Source organism: Pinus tabuliformis, chromosome 2_1, assembly GCF_031772625.1.
Source record: "Pinus tabuliformis cultivar Carrire ecotype Pingquan chromosome 2_1, CPIR1, whole genome shotgun sequence".
Taxonomy (NCBI): domain Eukaryota; kingdom Viridiplantae; phylum Streptophyta; class Pinopsida; order Pinales; family Pinaceae; genus Pinus; species Pinus tabuliformis.
In genome coordinates, this window is record NC_142299.1 from 20,581,574 (window position 1) to 20,606,405 (window position 24,832).

The following is a 24,832-nucleotide window of genomic DNA, read 5'->3' on the forward strand; positions in this document are numbered from 1 at the left end:
CATACTCAAGGTGAAAACCACAACGTAGTGAAAAATTCCTTCAAGATGCAAACACATTGAGGTTTGTGCCTTGAGTTTTCTACTTCCTCTTAGCACTAAATAGATCCCGAGCTTAAGATGGATCCATCATAAGAAAGAATCTTCCCTTTTTTGTCATTTGGAACATTATGCATACACTCATGCATGGACACACAAAGTAATGGACATATCCCCCATCTAGGTTGTAGAATATACCTCTTGCAGCCATTAGGACTAAAACCAATTAAAAAATCTACCTGACATAAATTGAGCACCCCCCAACAGCTTAGGCAGCAGCATGGTATTCACCCATTGGATGAAGACTTTGTATTATAACTAGAAATTTCCCCAAAAGGTGCAAAGAAAGGCTGATAGGATTCTCAAATGAAAAAAATGTACTTTGGTTTCCATAATCAAGAAAATAATAAGTGAACTTTGATTTGGAATATTTAATTTTGGATGATGCAATTGTCTTTGAGCTTCACATTGACTATTGTGTATCACCATTTTTTTTTATAAAATGGTGGTCATATATCTGAGGGGAGTGCAGTTAATGAAAACAATGAAGGTAGGAAATCATATCTCCAGGTTTTCATAGTACATCATAATGCAAAATAACACATAAAAGATTATATCCATGAGATTTATAATGTAAAATAACACATAAAAGATTATATCCATGAGTTTGACAATCTTATGGACATCTGAACAAGTTTTGCCAACATACATTTACTTCTCTTGTTTTTCTCTTTTGGTCATTCTCTATGTTAAATGTAATGAATTTTCCAAGGAGACATATAGTTTCTATTTTTTGGGCAGATGCTCCTTCCTGTCCCATTTTTGTGACAAATGGAAACTAATACATCATAAAGCACATATGCATGTAATCTTTCTACATTTTTTATAATACAATGTCTTAGTTTTGAGTAATCTTTTGTAACAAATATTAGCAGTACCTCATTTGTGTCTAGCATTTTGCTTGTACAAATGTTAAACACAAAATAATACCAGGTTAAATTATGTCTGCAGCCTCAATACACTCAAGCATATGTAAATGTTATTATATATGTTTTCCCAAATTTCCAAAAAAATAGTGTTCCTATTATATATAGATATTTAAAAATTAAATTTAAAAAAAGATTTTTAAAGTGGGTCATTGCTTAATTTATGGGATTCCAAAGAAAGATGACACACTTTAGTTAAGCAGTATACAACTAACACATCTGAATGCTTCATCCTATTACGGCGATGGTGATGACTATTTTTTTTTTTAAATTTCTTTTATTTCAAAATTGTAAAATAAAAACTTATCTATTTTTCCTATACATTAAAAGATATATCAATATTAATAATAAAATAAATACAATAAATCTTAATTCATTTAAATTATACTTTTTTATTTAATTGAAATAAAGATAAAAACATATCTATCAAATTGAATATTATATAATAAAAAAATAAATACAATAAATCTTAATTCATTTAAACTATATTTTTAATTTATATTAAAATGTTGTTTACATTAAAATTAAAATCTCCTTCCTATAACCAAAAAAAAATTATGTACATTCGAACCACTTAAATGTTTAAAATATCATAGTTTAAGCATTCATTTTTTTCTACTTTTGTTATGTTAGAGATTACTTTTTATAAGTTTTAAAGAGTTTTATATTGAATAACAAACTTAATTTTTAATTAAAAAATCGAAATACCTTTCCCTTTATAGGATTGATAAGCTTTCACTAAAATCAAATCAGCTATGACGTCAAACTATATTTATATTTAAATAACTAAGTAATCTGTTGAACAAAGTTCCAATACTTGTCATTTTCAATGAATCAATATCTTAACTATGTTTTTAATTAGCGCTTTCACTAACATCAAATCAGCGATCACAACAAAACTATTATCCATCAACTATAACAAACAAACCATACTTTGTATCAATAAAGTAAGTTGCTAAGTAGAGTTTAATTAATATTTTGCCATTTCAAAGGAACTAGAAACTATGGTGTGCCTTCAAAAAGAGTCAATGTCTTAGTTATATTTTTATATGGTGAAGATTATTTATATTGGGAGAAACTAGGTAAAGTAGAGTTTTAGCTAGGGTAGGGAGATCTCCATTAAAACAATAAAAAAAAATTAGTTTTAGAAGGAAATCTTTGTTACTTAAAAAATTTAAACTGCAAATTTCAACATATAAAATATTAATATTTTAAAATGCTTTAAGGATTTATATTAAAAATTAGATAGAAAACTATGTTCCAGGAATAAGGGTTGCTTCAAATTTATATTCAAGAGAGAAGAGATTGACAGCTACTGAGACTATAGATTTAGTCAAGTGTGTGAAAGGACTGAAAAAAGAAAATGTTGCATGTATTTAGATTTTGATGCCTGCGTCCTAAGCAAATTGAACAATGAATTCTAGGTTGTACCAAGTACGTTATTATCTTGTAGTTTTCATAATTCTATCATCTTAATTGTTATATTTTGATATAATTATTCACTAAGTGTTGTACTTGGACACTTCATCAATGTCAGGGTTCTCTTTATAAAAACTCTTGGAGTTTCATGTGATTGGTGTCTGAATATATAATCTTCAGATATTTGTAGTACCAATTAAGCATGGAAAACCCAGATATATAGGTATAATGGTCAAAGTACAGGATGTATTAAAATATATAGGTAGCTAAGTAGCTTCCAAAACGTTATCTGATCACATATCTCAAATAGATGGGTGTGCTTGATACCAGCCTAGATATCCCATACCATACAAGAGGTCAATATATATAGATATATTAGTTATGGGATAAGACCAAAATCTACAAAAATAGCATGAAAAACAATTTCTTTGAGAGTGAGATGCATTGATATCCATCTCTCTTCCCTGTTGGGAAACTGATCCCTCCCCTTTCCTGTTCAAATCCAATCCTTCTACCACCTTCCGACAATTGCCCAACATGGAATGTGGATGGTACAATCCTGATTCATGATCATCTTGGATTAAAGAAAGGCCATTAGACTGTACAAGCATGGCCATTCTCTCATCCACTAATGCTCTAGTTGCAGCAGGCCTTTCAACAGTAGTGGGCTTTATGAGCTATTCCACTTCTTCTTATTCTTCTTCTATTTTATAGGAAGAGGCATAAATTCCCAATTCTCGTAGCTTGGTAGGGGAATTCTCTCCATTTCTCTCATGGAAAAAATTTCTCCACCTTTTCTTCTCAATTGGACTCTCAGATTCATTCAGACTCTGCTCCATGTTGTGACCTGCAAACTGATTTTGAGAGCAACAATCTCTAAGGTGGGGCTTGACCTCTAGGTCCCCATGATCTTGTCTGTGCATGTACATCAATGGAGTCACTTTCATTGGAGAGTAATTTGGCTTCACACTGTTTGTAGGAAGCTTGGAGAACAAATTTGCAAGCTTGGCTCTTGTGTCTTCAAGGCATGTTGATGTCGATGCTTCTGATGCCAATGTCTTTTGTGCTTTCTCTAATATGGTCTACAAATATTTACCTGTTGTGGTCACCAACAACCCCCCTCTTTGTTTAAGTATTAGCAATAATACCAAGCAAAGGGGGACCCTTAACAAAAAATCTCAAAAATATTTTTATCAAAATTTTTGTATTTAACTCCCTAAAAGCTATATCGCATCGCAAAGAGAGAAGGAAGCGTTTTCCTATGCGCATAAGTAAGCTGCAATGAAGCGATACGACATTCATCGCATCACATATTTTTGAAAGCGCCCTTAAAAGAAAACCTAAGGAATCGCCGATGGCCGATATGCGACGTCGCATATCGCAACGTCGCATAAGCAGCGCACAATGAGCAAATGAAAATTGCGATATTGCGATTTGCGATCTTACAAACTGCGATATTGTGATTTGCGATCTGCGACGAATGAGACTATTAATTGCTGTGATACGAATCGCAGAAACCACTCATCGCAAAGTTTCTTCGGCATGATCTGTAAACCTAAAATCGAGCGCTCACCTTAAGGGAAATTAATGATTGCACGCCTGAGTATCCAAAGATGATCGTGTTGCGTTTTTCGAAGAGTCAAATCATTATGAGTGTCATGATTGTGCATTCATTAGAACTTAAAGCTTTCATGTCAATCTTTTCGTCATTTCTCTTCTCCCTTGCGTAAACTATAAGGCAGCAACTAATATAAATCTATATGCAGGAAACATCTAAGGAGAAGGGGAAAGCGCCAATACTTGAAGAACAGAGAGGAGATGCCTTCGCATATGGATGCCGCATACAACAGAGCCGCGGATTCCAGAGTATCACTCCACAGACACTGATGAAAATAGACTATCCAAGACTCAGAGTCAAAGGCGCACAAAAGTAGCATGTTTGCAAAAGATCCTGAAGCTCAGATTGGATAAAGCAAAAAGAAAAACGCTAAAAAGGGATGATGCTTCAGAAAAGCCTGGAACAAAGAACGGAAGCAATTTTCAATACGTAAGATTGTTTAGGCAACGAAATCCCTAACTCATTGAGTCATTCACACAGCCGGAAACCGAAACAGCAACATCACAATCAGTTTGAAAGAAATCTAGGTTATACTAAGTATACACACAGCAAATACACCCAGCGAGAGGAAGATTTTCAAAAATATCTTCTAGTTTGTCAGAAAGAGGTGCCAGCTTTTGTTATTTCTACTTTTATCGCCCGAGCAAAAGGAAAAGACAACCAACCGACTCTTTCCAGGCGAACCTCGCATTGCTTACAGCACTAAAGAGCAGATACAGAAACGGTTAGAAATTAGATTCAATTTTTAGAAATAAATTTGCTTTAGTAAAAGGGCGGTCATTTGAAGCCGTTCCCTAAATTTGTGTAATTAAGATTAGTTAGTTAGTAGTATTTAACCCTTCTCATGGCATTTGGAGAAGGGTCCGGAAATTTGTCAAAAAACTTGTCCTCAGAACATGCACTTTTGCACCCTCGGAGGTGGTTTTTGATGAATGGATGGATCGAGATTTATTTATGTTTGCATTTTAATGTCTGCTACTGATGTTGCACTTCTGTACTCTTAGTAGATGTTAGAAGTAAGTAGAGATAAATCGTTATTGCTTGAAGTTTGTGAGTAAAATTAGTCATAAATGGTACTTTTATCTCTTGATTAGTTTTTGCTCATATTCTCAGAGTGATATACAACTGAGTTGTTTATATGTTGACGTATGAATGTCTGGCTTACCATTTGGCACTTTTGTACGGTGGAATCATTTGTTTGTGCTTAACATATGAATAACTTATCATGCGATATGCTGTTCACAACTGTTTTGCCTAACTTCTTATGCAGAATGGTTTATCTTAATTGATTTATATTCTTGTTTAGTCAATTTAACGTCTTAAATTGCTCTACATAAATTATCAATTCAGGTATCGTAAACTGATGAAGTGTGGTGCACTATATGTGCTTAGTTAACCTCTTTCTTACTTCGTTGTTTTATAAAGTTATAATGTTCAACTCTTCCTAACCCTCTGCTTCCAACATATAGTACTATGTTAAGCACGATTAAGAAGTAGTCAGAAATAAGTCCAAAAAGTAATCAAGCTCTAAGGTGACAAGTAAGAAAAACCACTTTAAAGACCAGTTATAATGTTCAACTCTTCCTAACTCTCTGCTTCCAACATATAGTACTATGTGAAACGCGATTAAGAAGTAGTTAGAAATAAGTCTAGAAAGTAATCAAACTTTAAACTTGCAAAGAAAGAGCTTGAAAGAAATAACTTGAAATGAAACTGAAAGCAAAGCATAAAAACCACTTTCTAATGGCACTAGACACCATTCATGCTGCTGCAAATAAAAAGGTAAGAAAATCACTTTAAAAACCAATGATAATGTTTATCTCTTCCTAACTCTCTGCTTCCAACATATGGTACTATGTAAAACACGATTAGGAAGTAGCTAGAGATGAGTTTAAAAAGTGATCAAAAATGAGAAAAATCCACTTTAAAGACTAGTTATAATATTCAGCTCTTTCTAACTCTCTGCTTCTAACATATGGTACTATGTAAAGCACGATTAGAAAGTAGTTAAAGATTAGTCTAAAAAGTACTTAAAGCCAGCTGTAATTTATTAGTATTCTGATCTCTAAAAGATAAACAATTTATGATAAAGAGACCATCAATATGTTAACATACAACTTTGAGAAACTAAACTAGAAGTAAGCTAGAAAATCAAAGTAAAGGCAGCAACTTTGAATCTGTCAACTGAAAATACCATCAGATATAAAGCAAATACAACAAAGACACACAATCCCGGGAGAAAATAAAATGCAGTAATTCAAACTGTACAAGGCAGGGGCCCCCTACTACCTATGAAATCAAAGCAAAATTAAACACACTTGCATAAATTAAAATTGCATGAATGAAAATCTAATCTACCTTACATTCTACAAAGCAATATTTACAAAATGAAATCTAATCTACTTACATCCTAATATGCTCCATGACATCTACTTCACATCTCCTTCCATGTTGAGAACATCAAAGCTTTATTCAATTTCTTCAAAAGTGCAAAGTACAACAAAGCTCTCCAAAGCTTTCAAAAGCCATGGGACTAACAAACTAAAAGGATTAGGAAAAGACTAAAGAAAAGACTAGCAAATGAAGGAGAGAGATCTCCTATTTATACAAAAAGATGAGAGCCATCTCATTAATGATAGTCCATGAATCTCTCTCTCTACCTCTAGAGTCCTAATCAAAATAGGAACTGATAAGACACATGTCTTTTTAGAGTTACAATACAATTAGGAGATGTGACACATATCCTCATGATCCCATGATTCTTTCCAACCAAATTCGAATTTGGCCTTAGAGTGCCACATAAGGGTCTTCTAGAAGCCTCCTTTCAACCTACACATGTCAACAATCTCAACCCATTTGTTAGGTATAAGCATATGCACATTATTTTCTAATGTTTAACCACAAATTCACTTAAAAGGCTTAGAAATAATAAATATTGGAAAAACATAAAGGTGGCCCAATAATAATGAAAGTGGGATGAATGTGGTGACATAGTAGTGAAATGGAGGTGATATAATGGACATAATAGTGAAAGTACAATGCAAATGAATGACATTTTCAAGACTCAACATACCCCCCAACTGAAGCTATTGCATGTTCTCATGCAATATATATTACATTAATTCTTTTGATCCTTGAGCTTTGGCTTAACTTTGCATGATATCATTTGATAACTTCATATTTTTGCAAAGTGTTTCACTTGAATTGCAACATGGTTGGTTCTTGTGTTACAACCATTTTTTTTTTATTGTTGCCTTCTATTTTGATCTTTGAACTTTGCATAATGATATTTTGATTATTGTTGCAAAGTATATCTTTATTGAATTGCATGATGGTTGGTTCTTGTGTGACAACCATGATTTTGTTTGTATCCAATTTATCCTTTAAGCACTTTTTCAAAAGCCATTGTATGCTCATAATAGCAATGTAATATTTAATATATGTTGGAAGTATGTGAGCTCTTGAATATGATATGGACATGGCAAGATATGAATATGAATGTATTCCCCCCCCAACTGATGGTATTGGCAATTTTATGAAATGAGGAAGAGAAATGTTTTTCCAACAATTATCATTCTAGCTTTTTATGGAATTCTGTGGTTAAAAGTTAGAAAATTCTGTACCTTCACTTACCCTTTGGAATGGATGAGCTGTATGTGTGGTGGCTGAAAACTTCTGATCATTTTCTTCTTCAAGTGGCTGATCAAGTGGAGTCATGGATAGAGAGATAAGATGACTTTTTATTGCTTCTACTAAAACTTGCTGAATCTGCTCCAAAATGCTGAAAATAATAGTCTTCATGTCTTCAAAACTCATTGGCACAATTCCTACTATGTGAAAAGATGTTCTGATGTCGAACATAGTAGGAAATTGTTGGCTTAGTGGCCATTAATGGATGCCACTAGTCAACACGAGAACTCTCACCATTGATGACAATGAGAGTCAAGATGCCCAAACACATCTTGCTAGGTACGAATGAATTTGCTGATGTCGAGTCACCTAGAAGATCTAACGAACAAGGGACATTAATGTATTCCCATTTTTTGTCAGCATGAGGACTTGCCATTAAGGCATGCAAGCCTCAAGGTGTTTTTACAAAGAATTTAGACTCAAAGGACTATGGACTCAATAATTTGCATTGAAGCAGGGCTTATTTGCAGAATGAAAATGACAAGGAATGGAAAATGGAAATGGAAAATGGCAATGGAGAATAGAAATGGCAATGGCAATAAGCATATGAATGAGCCTCTTGCTTTTATTTGTGGGTTATGAATGGGCAAAAAGAGATGGAAAGTGTATATGAATAAAAATGGAAAATATGGAGTGGAATGAGGTGAATGGTTTATTATGAAGTATGGATGTGATGGAGACAATAGTATCTGAAGGTTTTTTCAAGTGTTTGGATCTGATTTTGCATCAGCATATTTCCTCTTTGTTGTTGATCATCCTCTTATGAAACAAATTGGTCTCTTAGAGAGACACCATTCTCTTGTAGTCATTTGTCCTTCCTCCTGGAACCTGCAAAAAAAACTAATACTTCTTCTGCAATGGAATGTAAGATTATCAAAGGAGAGAGGTGATCAATCTCTCTAGTTATGATATTTACACACAAAACTAAGAATTTGTATTAATGAAACAAGTTCTCAAAGGAAAAATCAAAAGAATTTATACCTGCTTTGGAATTAGTGCCTCAAGTTGATGTTGTTTCTTTTCAGCAATTTATTTCATTATTTGCCATTTCAAACTCTAATGATATATTTCTCATTGTATAGATCTTGTTGAGATCTTTCCAATGGTACTTAAATCATCAAAATCTGATTTTGTATGAAAAAGATAAGCTGATTTGAACAATGAGGTTTTTCTGGCTGCGGAATCAGAGAATAGCTGCGGAATCAGAGAATAGCTGCGGAATTGGACTTTAGCTGCGGAATGTGCACAGTTCTGTAGCTAAAAATCTTGAATAAAAAGTTAGCCATTCATCTTTCATTATCAGTCCAAAATTAATCAATACCTTCAGAAAAGTGAGAAAATAACTTGTTCATTTTATTGATTCAAAATTATTATTTTTCCTTGACATGCAGCGACTCAGTGTGGCGACTTTGTGATAACACACAATTTGACTTCCCTTTGACCGGGGTTTTTTTCATCAAATTTGACCGAATGAATAGGACACCATCCATGTACTGACACTTCCCTAGCTACCCATGTGACTTGTTTTGCCTGATGACACCTGCAACCTAGAGTTTAACAAAACAGCTGCGGAATCTGTGATTGGCTGCGGAATGTGCAGAGTGTAGAAAGTACTGTGAAATGGAGTGGTTGTGTGTGTGGAAGAGAAAAAACAAATGTACCCCTCATCCCACGGGACTCCTGGGAAGACACTGCCAACCGCCATACAATTTAATCAGTTCCAAAATTGTTACAATCCATTCCTACTTTTATATATCTTTGATGCATAAGACAATAGAATGGTTGCCAATCAAAAATTTGCCGGATTCTGTTCTTAAATTCTTCAAGATTGTCATTGTCCAATTACAGAACTTCTGCCAACACTGCTTCTAGCTATTTCCCAAACGATTTTTTCATTCACTTCATCCCACAAAACTTCAACCTTGGTACCGTATGAAAGAATACGGAAATCTCTACCTTTACGCAATGCCTTATGATACTAAATGTTTGAAGGCGTTGTGAGTCAAGATACGTCCACATGAAAACCAATTTCATATCTAGGAGTTTCAATCGCTGATCAGAAAGATTGAATTTATAAATTGCTCCACTTTAGTTCCATTTCTTCCCAACATTTAACCGGCAGCGACTTCATGGGATTTAATGACAGAGAGTCGTGTTCAATTGAAACACGTCTCTAAACATGTGTAAAGTCGTGTAATTGGTTGTATATGCCAGCATGTAATTGATCCCCATTAGAACTCCTTCCCTCAGGTACGCGGAGTTAATCAATTAATTAAACTATCAGTTAATAACTCAATTTTTTCACGCGCGGCAGTCAAAAATGGGCTCCAAATAACCGAAAATTTGTCCCAGACCGCCACGAATTTCCTCAAACGGTTTCTGGGTTATCTAATTAACCCACCTGGAAAAAAAACCCATGTTTTAGTTTTTTGAAATTCATCTCCATGTGGGAAAATCGAACATTTGAAGTTTGACGTTTTTTCTGTGTTTACGTTTTTTTTTCTGAGTTTTACTGTTCTGAATTGTTGCATTCGGCCTTTCTTGTTTGATCTACTGTTTTGCAGGTGTGTTACACAGCCCGGCTTGCTCAATACGCTCCCGTTCATCAACCCTATTAAGCTTGTGATCTTTAGACAGAGGGACAGAGTTGAAGGATTGGGGCGACTGATTGTCACAGGTTATCTGAAACGTTTCCAAACAATTGCTGTAGTGATTAATAATGATTCCTTGCATTTTTAAAACAACGAATTAAGAATTTTGTTGAGCTCAGGTTGTTTATATCACAGGTTTTGTAGGTGGCGGAAATCTAAGTGGCAACAATTGAGCTTATTGATTCATTCTAGCTCAGATCAATCTCCAAATAATTATGGTGAATGTTGAACTCATCCCATGAAGTAGACCTATAATCTGATGGATATAATGGGAGAGGAAATTGGCTCCAACAGTAAGAGGATTTGACCCCTGAAATAAGATAAAATTCAGCTAACAAATTTGTCCTTTTGTCAGCAAATGCAATCGGCTTACATGCTCTCGCCCTTGGAGAAAAATGACTACTCTGCCCTTAATAATTTAATGAATCACCAGAGGCTACCTTCAAGAATTCGACCCTCTGTTTCTAATCGATAATGTAGCTATCCAAAGGTGAAATCAACTCAAAAATCTGCCACTAAATGATGAATGCCTCCTACAGGAATCAATAGGTCAAAGCTTGAACAGGGAGGCATATTTTTTTTTATTGAAGCCATAGTGAAAACTAAGAATGGAGATAGCCATAGATTGTTTTTCTCTCTTTTTTTTTTTCTCTGAAATTGTAAAATTTTATAAAAAGGATTAATGATTTTCAATTTCAGGTAGCAAATACTTCAAGAAAAACATGTTAAAAACAAGACTTTGACTGAGGTCCTAGGCTGGTTTTTCATCGATCTGAGCTGGGTGACTAGGATAGGATCCATGTCGGGACAATTCTGGAGATGCCCATGTAGTCGGTTTTTTCATTAGATGCCTGTAACCTGCTAAACCTTGAAACAGCTGCGGAATTGTTAGCTAGCTGCGGAATTGTCAGATAGCTGCGGAATCAAGGCAGTTTCTGCAGCTAAGTTGCAAAACCTTTATTTGAACAGGACACAGTGTTTTGAAGACCACTACAAAGCATAACCAGACAATTGTGGACAATTTGAACCTATCAACGCAGTTGAGTTTCATTTTTTCATTTTTTTTTTTTTTTATTGAATCAATTGAAATGTTTGAAGTTTATTTTGTCTCCTATTTTTTTTTTTTAACAATTCTTTTTCTGATCCTCCAGATCACACAGAGTGCAGGAGGAGAGCATACTCAAGAATTATTATTTTGTTTTTTTTTTTACTTAACAATCCTTTTTCTGATCCTCCAGATCACACAAAGTGCAAGAGGAGAGCATACTCAAGGATTATTAATTTTTTTTTTAGATGTAAGAAATAAGGTCTCCTAATTACACTTCCCCGGCAACGGCGCCAAAATGTTTAGTCAATTTAACGTCTTAAATTGCTCTACATAAATTATCAATCCAGGTATCGTAAACTGATGAAGTGTGGTGCACTATATGTGCTTAGTTAACCTCTTTCTTACTTCGTTGTTTTATAAAGTTATAATGTTCAACTCTTCCTAACCCTCTGCTTCCAACATATAGTACTATGTTAAGCACGATTAAGAAGTAGTCAGAAATAAGTCCAAAAAGTAATCAAGCTCTAAGGTGACAAGTAAGAAAAACCACTTTAAAGACCAGTTATAATGTTCAACTCTTCCTAACTCTCTGCTTCCAACATATAGTACTATGTGAAACACGATTAAGAAGTAGTTAGAAATAAGTCTAGAAAGTAATCAAACTTTAAACTTGCAAAGAAAGAGCTTGAAAGAAATAACTTAAAATGAAACTGAAAGCAAAGCATAAAAACCACTTTCTAATGGCACTAGACACCATTCATGCTGCTGCAAATAAAAAGGTAAGAAAATCACTTTAAAAACCAATGATAATGTTTATCTCTTCCTAACTCTCTGCTTCCAACATATGGTACTATGTAAAACACGATTAGGAAGTAGCTAGAGATGAGTTTAAAAAGTGATAAAAAATGAGAAAAATCCACTTTAAAGACTAGTTATAATATTCAGCTCTTTCTAACTCTCTGCTTCTAACATATGGTACTATGTAAAGCACGATTAGAAAGTAGTTAAAGATTAGTCTAAAGAGTACTCAAAGCCAGCTGTAATTTATTAGTATTCTGATCTCTAAAAGATAAACAATTTATGATAAAGAGACCATCAATATGTTAACATACAACTTTGAGAAACTAAACTAGAAGTAAGCTAGAAAATCAAAGTAAAGGCAGCAACTTTGAATCTGTCAACTGAAAATACCATCAGATATAAAGCAAATACAACAAAGACACACAATCCCAGGAGAAAATAAAATGCAGTAATTCAAACTGTACAAGGCAGGGGCCCCCTACTACCTATGAAATCAAAGCAAAATTAAACACACCTGCATAAATTAAATTGCATGAATGAAAATCTAATCTACCTTACATTCTACAAAGAAATATTTACAAAATGAAATCTAATCTACTTACATCCTAATATGCTCCATGACATCTACTTCACATCTCCTTCCATGTTGAGAACATCAAAGCTTTATTCAATTTCTTCAAAAGTGCAAAGTACAACAAAGCTCTCCAAAGCTTTCAAAAGCCATGGGACTAACAAACTAAAAGGACTAGGAAAAGACTAAAGAAAAGACTAGCAAATGAAGGAGAGAGATCTCCTATTTATACAAAAAGATGAGAGCCATCTCATTAATGATAGTCCATGAATCTCTCCCTCTACCTCTAGAGTCCTAATCAAAATAGGAACTGATAAGACACATGTCTTTTTAGAGTTACAATACAATTAGGAGATGTGACACATATCCTCATGATCCCATGATTCTTTCCAACCAAATTCGAATTTGGCCTTAGAGTGCCACATAAGGGTCTTCTAGAAGCCTCCTTTCAACCTACACATGTCAACAATCTCAACCCATTTGTTAGGTATAAGCATATGCACATTATTTTCTAATGTTTAACCACAAATTCACTTAAAAGGCTTAGAAATAATAAATATTGGAAAAACATAAAGGTGGCCCAATAATAATGAAAGTGGGATGAATGTGGTGACATAGTAGTGAAATGGAGGTGAAATGGAGGTGATATAATGGACATAATAGTGAAAGTACAATGCAAATGAATGACAATTTCAAGACTCAACAATTCTTATGATAGCTGAATGATCTTTATTACCAGTTATTGTATGAAATATTTTTAGATCGCATGATGAAAGAATCCTACCCCGGGTTAGTATAGATTAGATGTGTTGCTTTTGTTAGATTACAGTCGCATAGAGTCAGCTTAGAGTTTAGAATTAGATTAGCTTGAAATTACCTTTAGATTAGCATCATCAAAATCTACACACACACACACATCCTTTAAATTGGGAAGCTGGTCCCATCATCCCCAGTCGGACCCGCTACACCAAACGGGCAAGGAGCCGCCAACCAGGTTCCGGACCGGGTGGGTATCCCCCTTGTTGTTGACCCGACTTTGGGGCCCTCAACATATTTGGCGCTAGAAGGAGGGCACGAACTATGAATGGCAACCAAGTCAAAATCCAAATACCATTCTGAGAGTAAATCACCCTCATCAACTCCCCCGACTTCTCCAATACGGTTAAACCCGAAATTAGAAGTCGCTCGAGTATCCACCGCTGCTACCTACCCTAATATATCAGACCAACTGATCATTGAACCCCCTGAAATTCAAACTTTGATTCGTAAACTCCAGGGATTCTCTATTTTTTCTCAGAGGTATGATAAATCTCACAGCAGCGTGACTTCGCAGTACAATCCTGCTCATCCCCTGACCAGATTGAAGAGTGAAAAATTTGGTATTCAACCAAGTGAACTCCCTCTCCCTACTAGGAAAAGAGCAAGGAAAACACCACCAGAGTCTGACTGTGAGACTCTTTCATATACTTCGTCCATTTCAACCCCCTCACCGCGAAGTCAACCACCCACATCCTCATCCAAAATCACTCATCCATCTTCCACAACCCTTCCTCTTCAATCATCAAAAATCATAATATCTTCATCTCCTCAGCATCAGGGCCCGTCTTCTGCACTTTAATTAACCAGTGGCTCAACGATGGCCCAGTCTCCATGGAAGAATCCTGGAGCGGTTTTGATGCCTCCACCCCTAAGCCCAATACCGGCCCATCCCGAGAAATGGCTACCTAAATTCAATCCAGAAACAGGCATGCTAGCCGAAGAGCATATCAATAATTTCATGCTTTCTGTTAATCTCAACGAAGTTACCAACGAGGATGCTGTCGTCCGGCTTTTTCCTTATACAATGCAAGGAACAGCTGGGTCATGGTACTTTTCGTTACCTTCCGGGTCCATCACAAGTTGGGACATTTTTCAAAGTCAATTCCTCACCAAGTTTGGTGATGACAGATTGACAGCGACATTGATCAATGACCTATCTAATCTTAAAGCTGAGACTAGAGAACCCATTAAAGATTTCAATTTACGGTTCAACAAGATCCTCAACAAAATTCCCGCTGCTTCTCAACCCAGCGAGGAAGTAAGATGTGAATGGTACATCACGGCCTTACCATCAAACTTGGCTATCTTCGTAGATAGGGAAAACAAGACGACCTTAGTTGAAAACTTGACTGAGGCGTTAGCAATAGAAAAACGCGTAGTTGCCCTAGAAAAGAGATCTGCAATAGAAGAACGCAAATCTAAGAAAATCTCTTTCAAAGAAGACACCAAGAAGAAGAAAACGAAGGATCCTTTCGATATGGAAGGATTACAAAAAGTGTTAAAGGCCATGTCCAATGAGATGATTGACATAAGAAAACAAGTAGCAGAGACTTCTTCAAAAAAGCCCTACAGATCTTTTAAAAGAAATCTTCCCATGGAGATGAAACCACCCAATGCTGTCTCAAACGTCGAATCTGAAGAAGAAGAAGAAGAAGAGAATACCACTGAGGGGCAGACCGATGATGAAGAAGTTGTGGAACTACAAGGAATGTGGGATTTCATCCTCCCACAAGAAGAAGATCAAGAAGCATTTCCGGTTAGCACACGATGCAAAAATCAACTTGATCCTCCCCAAACTACCCCTAAACAGAAGGGCGCAAGCCCTGCAACAAAAGATAAGGTCGCAACAAAGAAAACAACTGCTAAAGCGACCCAATTTAGCCCAGTCCAATCAGATCAAGCACCTCCATCAAGAAAACTGATAGTGTCGGATGAAATGGAGTACAACATTATCGATGACATGAAAAAGACTAGGGATAATATCACTCTTTACGAATTGAGCAAATTGAAACATCAACAGAAAATAATGATGAAAGAATTACATACCGTGCCTACTACATCTTTACCTATAGCTGTAGCTTCCCACAGCATGGGAAGACCTCCAACCAACATGATCAATAAGATTGATCCAAATGACATTGCCTTGATTGGAGGAAGATCAAGATCTCATACTCCTCCTTTTCTTCTCACTTATGAAATTTTCAATAAAAAAGTGCACAATTGCTTGGTTGATTCTGGTGCTTCAACGAATATTTTACCCAGATCAATATGTGCCAAATTGAATGTTCAGCCAAAAAAATCCGCAGTGCGCATAGTTCAACTTGATCGATCTCAAGTCGAAGTGATTGGTGAACTTAACTAGGTGACCATAAGATTGTCGTCTAACCCGAAAGTATGCCAGGTTATCGACATTCTAGTAGCTGATATCCCTGAATTCTATGGTTTAATTCTTAGCAGGGATTGGTCCGAAAAATTCCACGGATATTTCTCAACCGACTGGTCGCACATGTGGTTACCCTACAATGGTAAACCCAATCAAATAAAGGTTGAACGAGAGTTGCACCAAAAATACATAGTGACTGAATTGGAAGGAGAGAATGAAGCAATAGCATACAACAGCAGTATCATAGGCAATTACTCAGTAGATTCTTTCCTCGGCAATTTCAATGCTCACACCTCACCGTACTTAGAAAATTCAGTTTTGTCCCAAGTTGAAAATTATTCCCAAACTGATGATTCAAAGTGTTTTAAATTTTTAGATAACTCTGTAAATACATCTTTGTTTTGGAAATTATATTTTGATGGCTCTAAATCTAACGAGGGAGCAGGAGCAGGATGCGTTCTGATTAGCCCAGACGGAAACAAGACCATGCTTACATGCAGACTTGAGTTCGATTGCACAAACAATACAACGGAATACGAAGCCTTGGTGCAAGGCCTATACAAAGCAATCGGGATGAATGTTAAGTATCTTCAAGTCTTTGGAGATTCTGAAATTGTCGTCAAACAGGTACGTAACACCATACATTGCCTGTCAAGTCATTTAAAGCACTATCAATCTTTAGTACAAGATCTGACTTCTCATTGCATAGCACTCAATATTTCGTCAATCCCAAGACTCCAAAATGCGAGCGTAGACCTGTTAGCTAACGTAGCCTCTAGACTTATTCCCTCCGAAGATTTTAGTCCCGATAGGTTCTCAATAGAATTAATCTTTAGACCATCCATCCCTGACAACATCACCAACTGGAGAGTATTCAATGACGACCCTGACATTGTAAATTTCCTCACTTCTGAAGGATCCTACTCAAATCAAATAATTGACGAAGACCATCATGATCACCAAATTCAACAAAATAGCACTGATAATGCTATACCTAAATCAATGGTTAAGTTAGAAGATTTATATGATTTGAAAAGTCGTTTTAAAAGGTCTGCCAATTCTAAACTCTACAATTCAACTCTGAATTATGAATTAGTGAACCTAGGAACCGATCAGAAGCCGCAAAACGTTAATCTGGGCCACGGCCTAGCCCCTGAAGAAAAATCAGCATATATCCGTCTTCTGAGACAATACAAAAACGTTTTTGCATGGAATTACGATGAGCTGAAGACATACAACACTTCTATCATTCAACACACTATCCCTATGATTGACAATGAAAAACCTGTCCAGCAGAAGCTCAGAAAAATCCACCCCAACTTAGAAAATCAGATAAAGACTGAGCTAAACAAGTTGTTGAGAGCCAGAATAATTTTCCCCGTCAGACATTCCAAATGGGTATCCAATATGGTGCCCGTTAGAAAGAAAAACGGAGATATTCGAATCTGTATTGATTTCCGGAATCTCAACAAAGCCTGTCAGAAAGACAATTTTCCCCTCCCACCTATGGAGCAAATACTATAGGCAGTAGCGGGCTCAGAATTAATGTCTTTCCTGGATGGATTTTCAGGATACAATCAAGTGCTGGTACATCCCGATGATCAGTTAAAAACCACATTCCGAACCAAATGGGGCACATACGCATATCGGAAGATGCCATTTGGTCTGATCAATGCCGGTGCTACCTTTCAGAGAGCCATGGACATCGCGTTTAAAGGTTTAGTCAATAAATCGGTAGTGATTTACCTGGATGATATAACAGTGTACTCCAAGAAGCGAAGCGACCATCTCAAAGACTTGAAACAAATCTTTCAAAGATGTTTAAGGTATGGAATTTCACTTAACCCAAAGAAATCTTTTTTCGCATTAAGTGAAGGGAAATTACTCAGATTCATAGTGTCGAAATCTGGTATTCACATCGAACCCGACAGAATCAAAGAAATTTCCGAAATATCCATTCCCCATAACAAAAAGGCCATGCAATCTTTCCTTGGACAAATCAATTTTGTAAAAAGGTTTGTCCCTGATTTTTCACGTATTATTTCTCCTTTACAAAATATGATAAAAAAGAATTCAAATTTTAAATGGGGCCTAGATGAGCATGAAGCATTCAACTTGATCAAACAAGCTATCATCAACGCTCCATCTTTAGCTACCCCAAATTTTTCAGAATCCTTTATCTTATATACTTTTGCCTCAGAGAAATCTTATGCCGCGATTTTAACTCAAGCAAATCAAGAAAAGGCGGAAGCTCCGATCGCATTCTTTAGCTCGAACTTACAAAGTGCTGAGCTCAATTATTCAGACGTGGAGAAACAAGCATATGATGTTTTCAAAGCGATCAAATATTTCAGACCTTTCTTACTTAAAGCCCATACCAAAGTCGTCGTGCCGTTTCCAGCGGTAAGAAACCTGTTGGTACAGAAGGATGTGGGCGAAAAGAGGGCGAATTGGATTACCGCTTTACAAGAATACGATCTTGAGATCAAACCAGCAAACATCGTCAGAGGCCAAGGCTTCTGCAAGATGTTAGCTGGAGCATCGCAAATTCCTGAGAACTCGTCTGAAGAGGTACATACATATGAGGCAAGCCTAAACAACGCAGAATCATTATATGTGACACCATTTATTATCTTAAGAACGGGTATGCTCCATCACACCTGGATCACACCAAGAAAAGAGCTCTGAGATTGAAAGCTAAACAATACCAGCTCATAAATGATGTTCTGTTTAAAAGGAATTACGAAGGTGTCTTGAGAAAACTGAAGCCGAAAAGGTTTTGCAGGAACTCCACGATGGACCAGCAGGTGGACACTATGCTGGAGAGACTACTGCACATAAGATCTTACGTGCAGGATATTATTGGCCCACGCTGTTCAAAGACTCATACAATTACGTAAGGAAATGCCAAATCTGCCAGACTGCTGCAGGGAAACAAAATAAATCGTCCATGCCACTACAGCCGGTTAACATCGAGCAACCATTCAGCCAATGGGGCTTGGACATAATAGGTGAGATCGTTCCTCACTCTTCTAAGCAGCATAGGTATATCCTCATGGCAACAGATTATTTCACTAAATGGGTAGAAGCAGTTCCTCTCAAGACAGTTAATTCTGAAAACATTATTGAATTCATAGATCAATTTATCATCACTAGGTTTGGATTGCCAACGGCCTTAATGTTTGATAATGCATCATACTTTTCTGGAAATGTAATGACTGAGTTTTCACTTAAAAAGGGTTCGAACTGAAGTATTCTGCCAACTACTATCCGCAAGGTAACGGGTTGGCTGAATCAACAAACAAAAACCTAATCAGGATTATTAAAAGAACAGTTGACCAAAACCAAAAGAATTGGCACAAAGCGCTGGTTAATGCTCTATGGGCAGACAGAATTACGAAGAAAGCTTCGATCGGCACTTCTCCCTTTAATTTAGTTTATGGGAAAGAAGTGGTCCTTCCTACTCACTTAGTCATCCCCTCTTTGTCTTTAGTACAACACATCGATGAAGTATCTACTTCCTCTTTGCAATTGAGACAAATGGAGATAATCAAACTAGAAGAACAACGAGAACAAGCTAAGAAAACCCATGCTCATCACCAAGCGCTAATAAAATCCTCTTTTGACTCAAACATCATAACCAGAAAGAACTTTCAGATGGGAGATTTAGTTTTGAAATGGGATAAGGCTCATGAAGAAAAGGGCAAGCATACGAAATTTCAGAAGCTGTGGCTTGGTCCTTTTCAGATTGTAGAAGTCATAGGCCCATCGACGTTTGTGTTGCAGGATTTGGCAGGTAGAAGAGATTCTTTGCGTGTGAATGGACAGATTCTTAAAATGTATTTTCCATAAGAAGATCATTCTTCTATTTTTGTAGGATAGTTTTAGTTTGTTTTTCTCTTTCTTATAAATAAAATCAGTTGTAAGTGATCAGTGAAAATAATTCATGAAAGAGCACACTAACTCTCTATCAGATTTTGATTTCGCTTGTACAAATAGCAAAGCTTTTCGAAAAATCTGATTTTTATTATTGACAAATAGAGTTAACTTTACCCTGAATATGATATTAGTTTCAACCTCTCAAAAGACTTTGATGAAAGCAACCTTTGGTAAAAAATTGTTTTATGTCAGCACAATGAAAGGTATCATCAATAATAAAATAAATATTCTCTGTAAAAGCTGTTGTTTTCAAACTCTATATTGTCGTCCAGAGCTTTCTTAAGGAAAAACAATGACTTCCTCCCTACAAAAGGAAACCGCGGCATTCAGAGAAACTATCCGAGAAAACACTATATCTCAAAGAATAAGAGGTCTCATCACGAGCCGGCTTATCATGATCACAGATATTATAACTTGCTGACTTTGCCAATACTGTCTATCAAAACAGGGCAACGACTCAAGATTGTTGCAATCAAAAGACAAGGGGTCTCATCACGAGCCAGCTTGTTCAGAAAAAGTGTAAATCAAGTGAATGACTGTGTCATAATTTGGCCACCAAACCAAGACATTGTTCTTTAGAGAATAAAAAAAGGAAAAAGTGTCAAAAAGGATTTTTTTTCTCTGAAATGTTGTAAATAACCTCATGCAGGAAAAAGGATCATTGCTAGATAACATGGTAACCCTGTCGAGGCTATGGACGCTTGCGGGCAACAGAGGCTCTACCTACGACAAAGGAGCATATTTTAAAAGCCAGTACGTAGAGAAGACCTTATTTTATCTTTAAAAAGGACCGAGTAATGTCTAGTATGAATGCAAGAACTAAGCCTAGGGAAGCAGACAATTGGATAAAAAGAAAGGTTGAAACAAAGTATCATTGACAGGATGAAGGGTAATCTACTCTATCTGTCCATAACAAATTTAGACATATAAAAAAAAATTCTGTTTCGGAAGTGGAGATGTCAATAGAAAAGCAGAGATAACTGGTTCTTCACAGTGAATCGCCATTGTTGTGGTCACCAACAACCCCCCTCTTTGTTTAAGTATTAGCAATAATACCAAGCAAAGGGGGACCCTTAACAAAAAATCTCAAAAATATTTTTATCAAAATTTTTGTATTTAACTCCCTAAAAGCTATATCGCATCGCAAAGAGAGAAGGAAGCGTTTTCCTATGCGCATAAGTAAGCTGCAATGAAGCGATGCGACATTCATCGCATCGCATATTTTTGAAAGCGCCCTTAAAAGAAAACCTAAGGAATCGCCGATGGCCGATATGCGACGTCGCATATCGCAATGTCGCATAAGCAGTGCACAATGAGCAAATGAAAATTGCGATATTGTGATTTGCGATCTGCGATCTTACAAACTGCGATATTGCAATTTGCGATCTGCGACGAATGAGACTATTAATTGTTGCGATACGAATCGCAGAAACCACTCATCGCAAAGTTTCTTCAGCATGATCTGTAAACCTAAAATCGAGCGCTCACCTTAAGGGAAATTAATGATTGCACGCCTGAGTATCCAAATATGATCGTGTTGCGTTTTTCGAAGAGTCAAATCATTATGAGTGTCATGATTGTGCATTCATTAGAACTTAAAGCTTTCATGTCAATCTTTTCGTCATTTCTCTTCTCCCTTGCGTAAACTATAAGGCAGCAACTAATATAAATCTATATGCAGGAAACATCTAAGGAGAAGGGGAAAGCGCCAATACTTAAAGAACAGAGAGGAGATGCCTTCGCATATGGATGCCGCATACAACAGAGCCGCGGATTCCAGAGTATCACTCCACAGACACTGATGAAAATAGACTATCCAAGACTCAGAGTCAAAGGCGCACAAAAGCAGCATGTTTGCAAAAGATCCTGAAGCTCAGATTGGATAAAGCAAAAAGAAAAACGCTAAAAAGGGATGATGCTTCAGAAAAGCCTGGAACAAAGAACGAAAGCAATTTTCAATACGTAAGATTGTTTAGGCAACGAAATCCCTAACTCATTGAGTCATTCACACGGCCGGAAACCGAAACAGCAACAACACAATCAGTTTGAAAGAAATCTGGGTTATACTAAGTATACACACAGCAAATACACCCAGCCAGAGGAAGATTTTCAAAAATATCTTCTAGTTTGTCAGAAAGAGGTGCCAGCTTTTGTTATTTCTACTTTTATCGCCCGAGCAAAAGGAAAAGACAACCAGCCGACTCTTTCCAGGCGAACCTCGCATTGCTTACAGCACTAAAGAGCAGATACAGAAACGGTTAGAAATTAGATTCAATTTTTAGAAATAAATTTGCTTTAGTAAAAGGGCGGTCATTTGAAGCCGTTCCCTAAATTTGTGTAATTAAGATTAGTTAGTTAGTAGTATTTAACCCTTCTCATGGAATTTGGAGAAGGGTCTGGAAATTTGTCAAAAAACTTGTCCTCAGAACATGCACTTTTGCACCCTCGGAGGTGGTTTTTGATGAATGGATGGATCGAGATTTATTTATGTTTTCATTTTAATGTCTGCTACTGATGTTGCACTTCTGTACTCTTAGTAGATGTTAGAAGTAAGTAGAGATAAATCGTTATTGCTTGAAGTTTGTGAGTAAAATCAGTCATAAATGGTACTTTTATCTCTTGATTAGTTTCTGCTCATATTCTCAGAGTGATATACAGCTGAGTTGTTTATATGTTGATGTATGAATGTTTGGGTTACCATTTGGCACTTTTGTACAGTGGAATCATTTGTTTGTGCTTAACATATGAATAACTTATCATGCGATATGTTGTTCACAACTGTTTTGCCTAACTTCTTATGCAGAATGGTTTATCTTAATTGATTTATATTCTTATGATAGCTGAATGATCTTTATTACCAATTATTGTATGAAATCTTTTTAGATCTCATGATGAAAGAATCCTACCCCGGGTTAGTATAGATTAGATGTGTTGTTTTTGTTAGATTACAGTTGCATAGAGTCAGCTTAGAGTTTAGAATTAGATTAGCTTGAAATTACCTTTAGATTAGCATCATCAAAATCTACACACGCACACACACATCCTTTAAATTGGGAAGCTGGTCCCATCATCCCCAGTCGGACCCGCTACACCAAACGGGCAAGGAGCCGCCAACCAGGTTCCGGACCGGGTGGGTATCCCCCTTCTTGTTGACCTGACTTTGGGGCCCTCAACATTACCCTGCACCTCTATTCTCAACTGCAAGCGCCTTTGAACCTACATTGACATTTACAAGAGATAGATTCCATTCAGTCATCACGTCGCTGAAACGGGGGAGAGATATTATGTTTGTCAATTTGAATAATTTCAGAAAGAAAAAAAAAATCATACCTCCAACTAGTCATGGAGTCTTCTCTGAACTTCTATCTGAGCTCTCAAAGCATTAGCAATCTGCATTGCTCTATAAACATAATGATAATCAGAAAATCAGTTCAAAACCAAAGGGATTATTTGATTTTGCAGCTCATTTTTCTTCTGCAGATTTCTTATTACTTACTCCTTATGATTTGGTGCGATGCTACTATCCTGAGCCATCCTACTTAGGCAATGTACACCATCAAAACTTCCTACTGAAAAAATTGTAATAATAAGAAGAAATCTCTTAGAATGGGAAGGGTGGGGGTGGAGTTGAGGGTGGGAGAAGGGTGGAGGTGGGGTTAAGGGTGGAAGGTGTCATCTTAGGTAGGTTCATGGTGCCACTACAGGGAATGGTTTGTAGAACTAGGCTTCTCCATTCCCTGGTGGGGTTGAAGCATTCTCTTCTAGGCCCTGATCCATGAAGCTTTTTAGATGCTTCACTAAGGATCGAGGAGGACCAAGGGAAAGGAAGTGAGGTTACTAACAACTAAAGTGAGATAGATAGCTTTAGAAAAGTCCTTATAAAGGTCCCAGGGAGCTTGTAGAAATGCAAGGCAATATAATTTTCTATGTAGAGATACTTCAAAAGGTTATTTTTCGAGCTAAAAATATCAACCATTCCTATCATTATTGGAGGGTGAAAGGTGAGGGTAGGAGGTAAAATCATTTAATTTGAGGATGGGGATGGGATGAAGCTCTCTTATTTGAGAAAATGGATAGGTGAAGTTGTGTAACTTGCAACAATGATATATGGAAGCATCCTCTGACTACAAGAAAATTTTTCAATGTTTTTTAAATTCCAATTTAGAAATCTACTAACCACCATTGCTTCTGTCAACGTTGACTTTGTTGTGGCGCTACTTCCCAAGCCTGTATTTCTGCAACAATCAATCAACACATGATATAGTGTTAGGTTGCTAAAATAGGTTGGCCATTTTCACGGTTTGAAATGTTATTATACTAGTGAGGCAAGATTCCCAAATAATTCTCAAGACCCATGAAGAAATATTGCCCATATAATTCTCACGAATTAATATTTCCATTGCAATACCCAAGAGTGAAACAATCACTTGAAAATTCAAAGCTCCTCATTTAGAATTCCAAGCTTCTCAAGGTTCAAGAGCTTCTGGAGGCAACTTGATATTAGACTTAGTTTCCCAATGTTCCCTATGCGGTCCTGTAACAACATTATTTTTCTACAATCTTTACCATTAATACATGGACATCAAAAATATCACAAATTATAGTAGGAAACAGTTGGAGATTAGAGTTCCTTCCTAAGGCTAGATGAAAAATCATGTCAAAATTCAATCACATCCATGGCTTTGAAGCTTGTTTGAAATTTCCTAGTATATAACCAAAAACATAATTATAATGTTAAACTTTAGGAATAATACTGGAAATGGTTACCCTATTAACTTGAATTTTAATAAATTCAATGCTAAAATGGTAAAACTATTAGTGTATCTTATTGACAGTAAATTTTATCACAAAATAAAGGTTTATTTTACTTG

At 36.3% G+C, this 24,832-nt stretch overlaps 1 pseudogene; it reads right to left on the reverse strand.

Moving 5' to 3' along the window:
- Nucleotides 1–2,743: 2,743 nt before the first annotated feature.
- Nucleotides 2,744–24,361, reverse strand: LOC149198471 (uncharacterized; annotated as a pseudogene).
- Nucleotides 24,362–24,832: the final 471 nt, after the last annotated feature.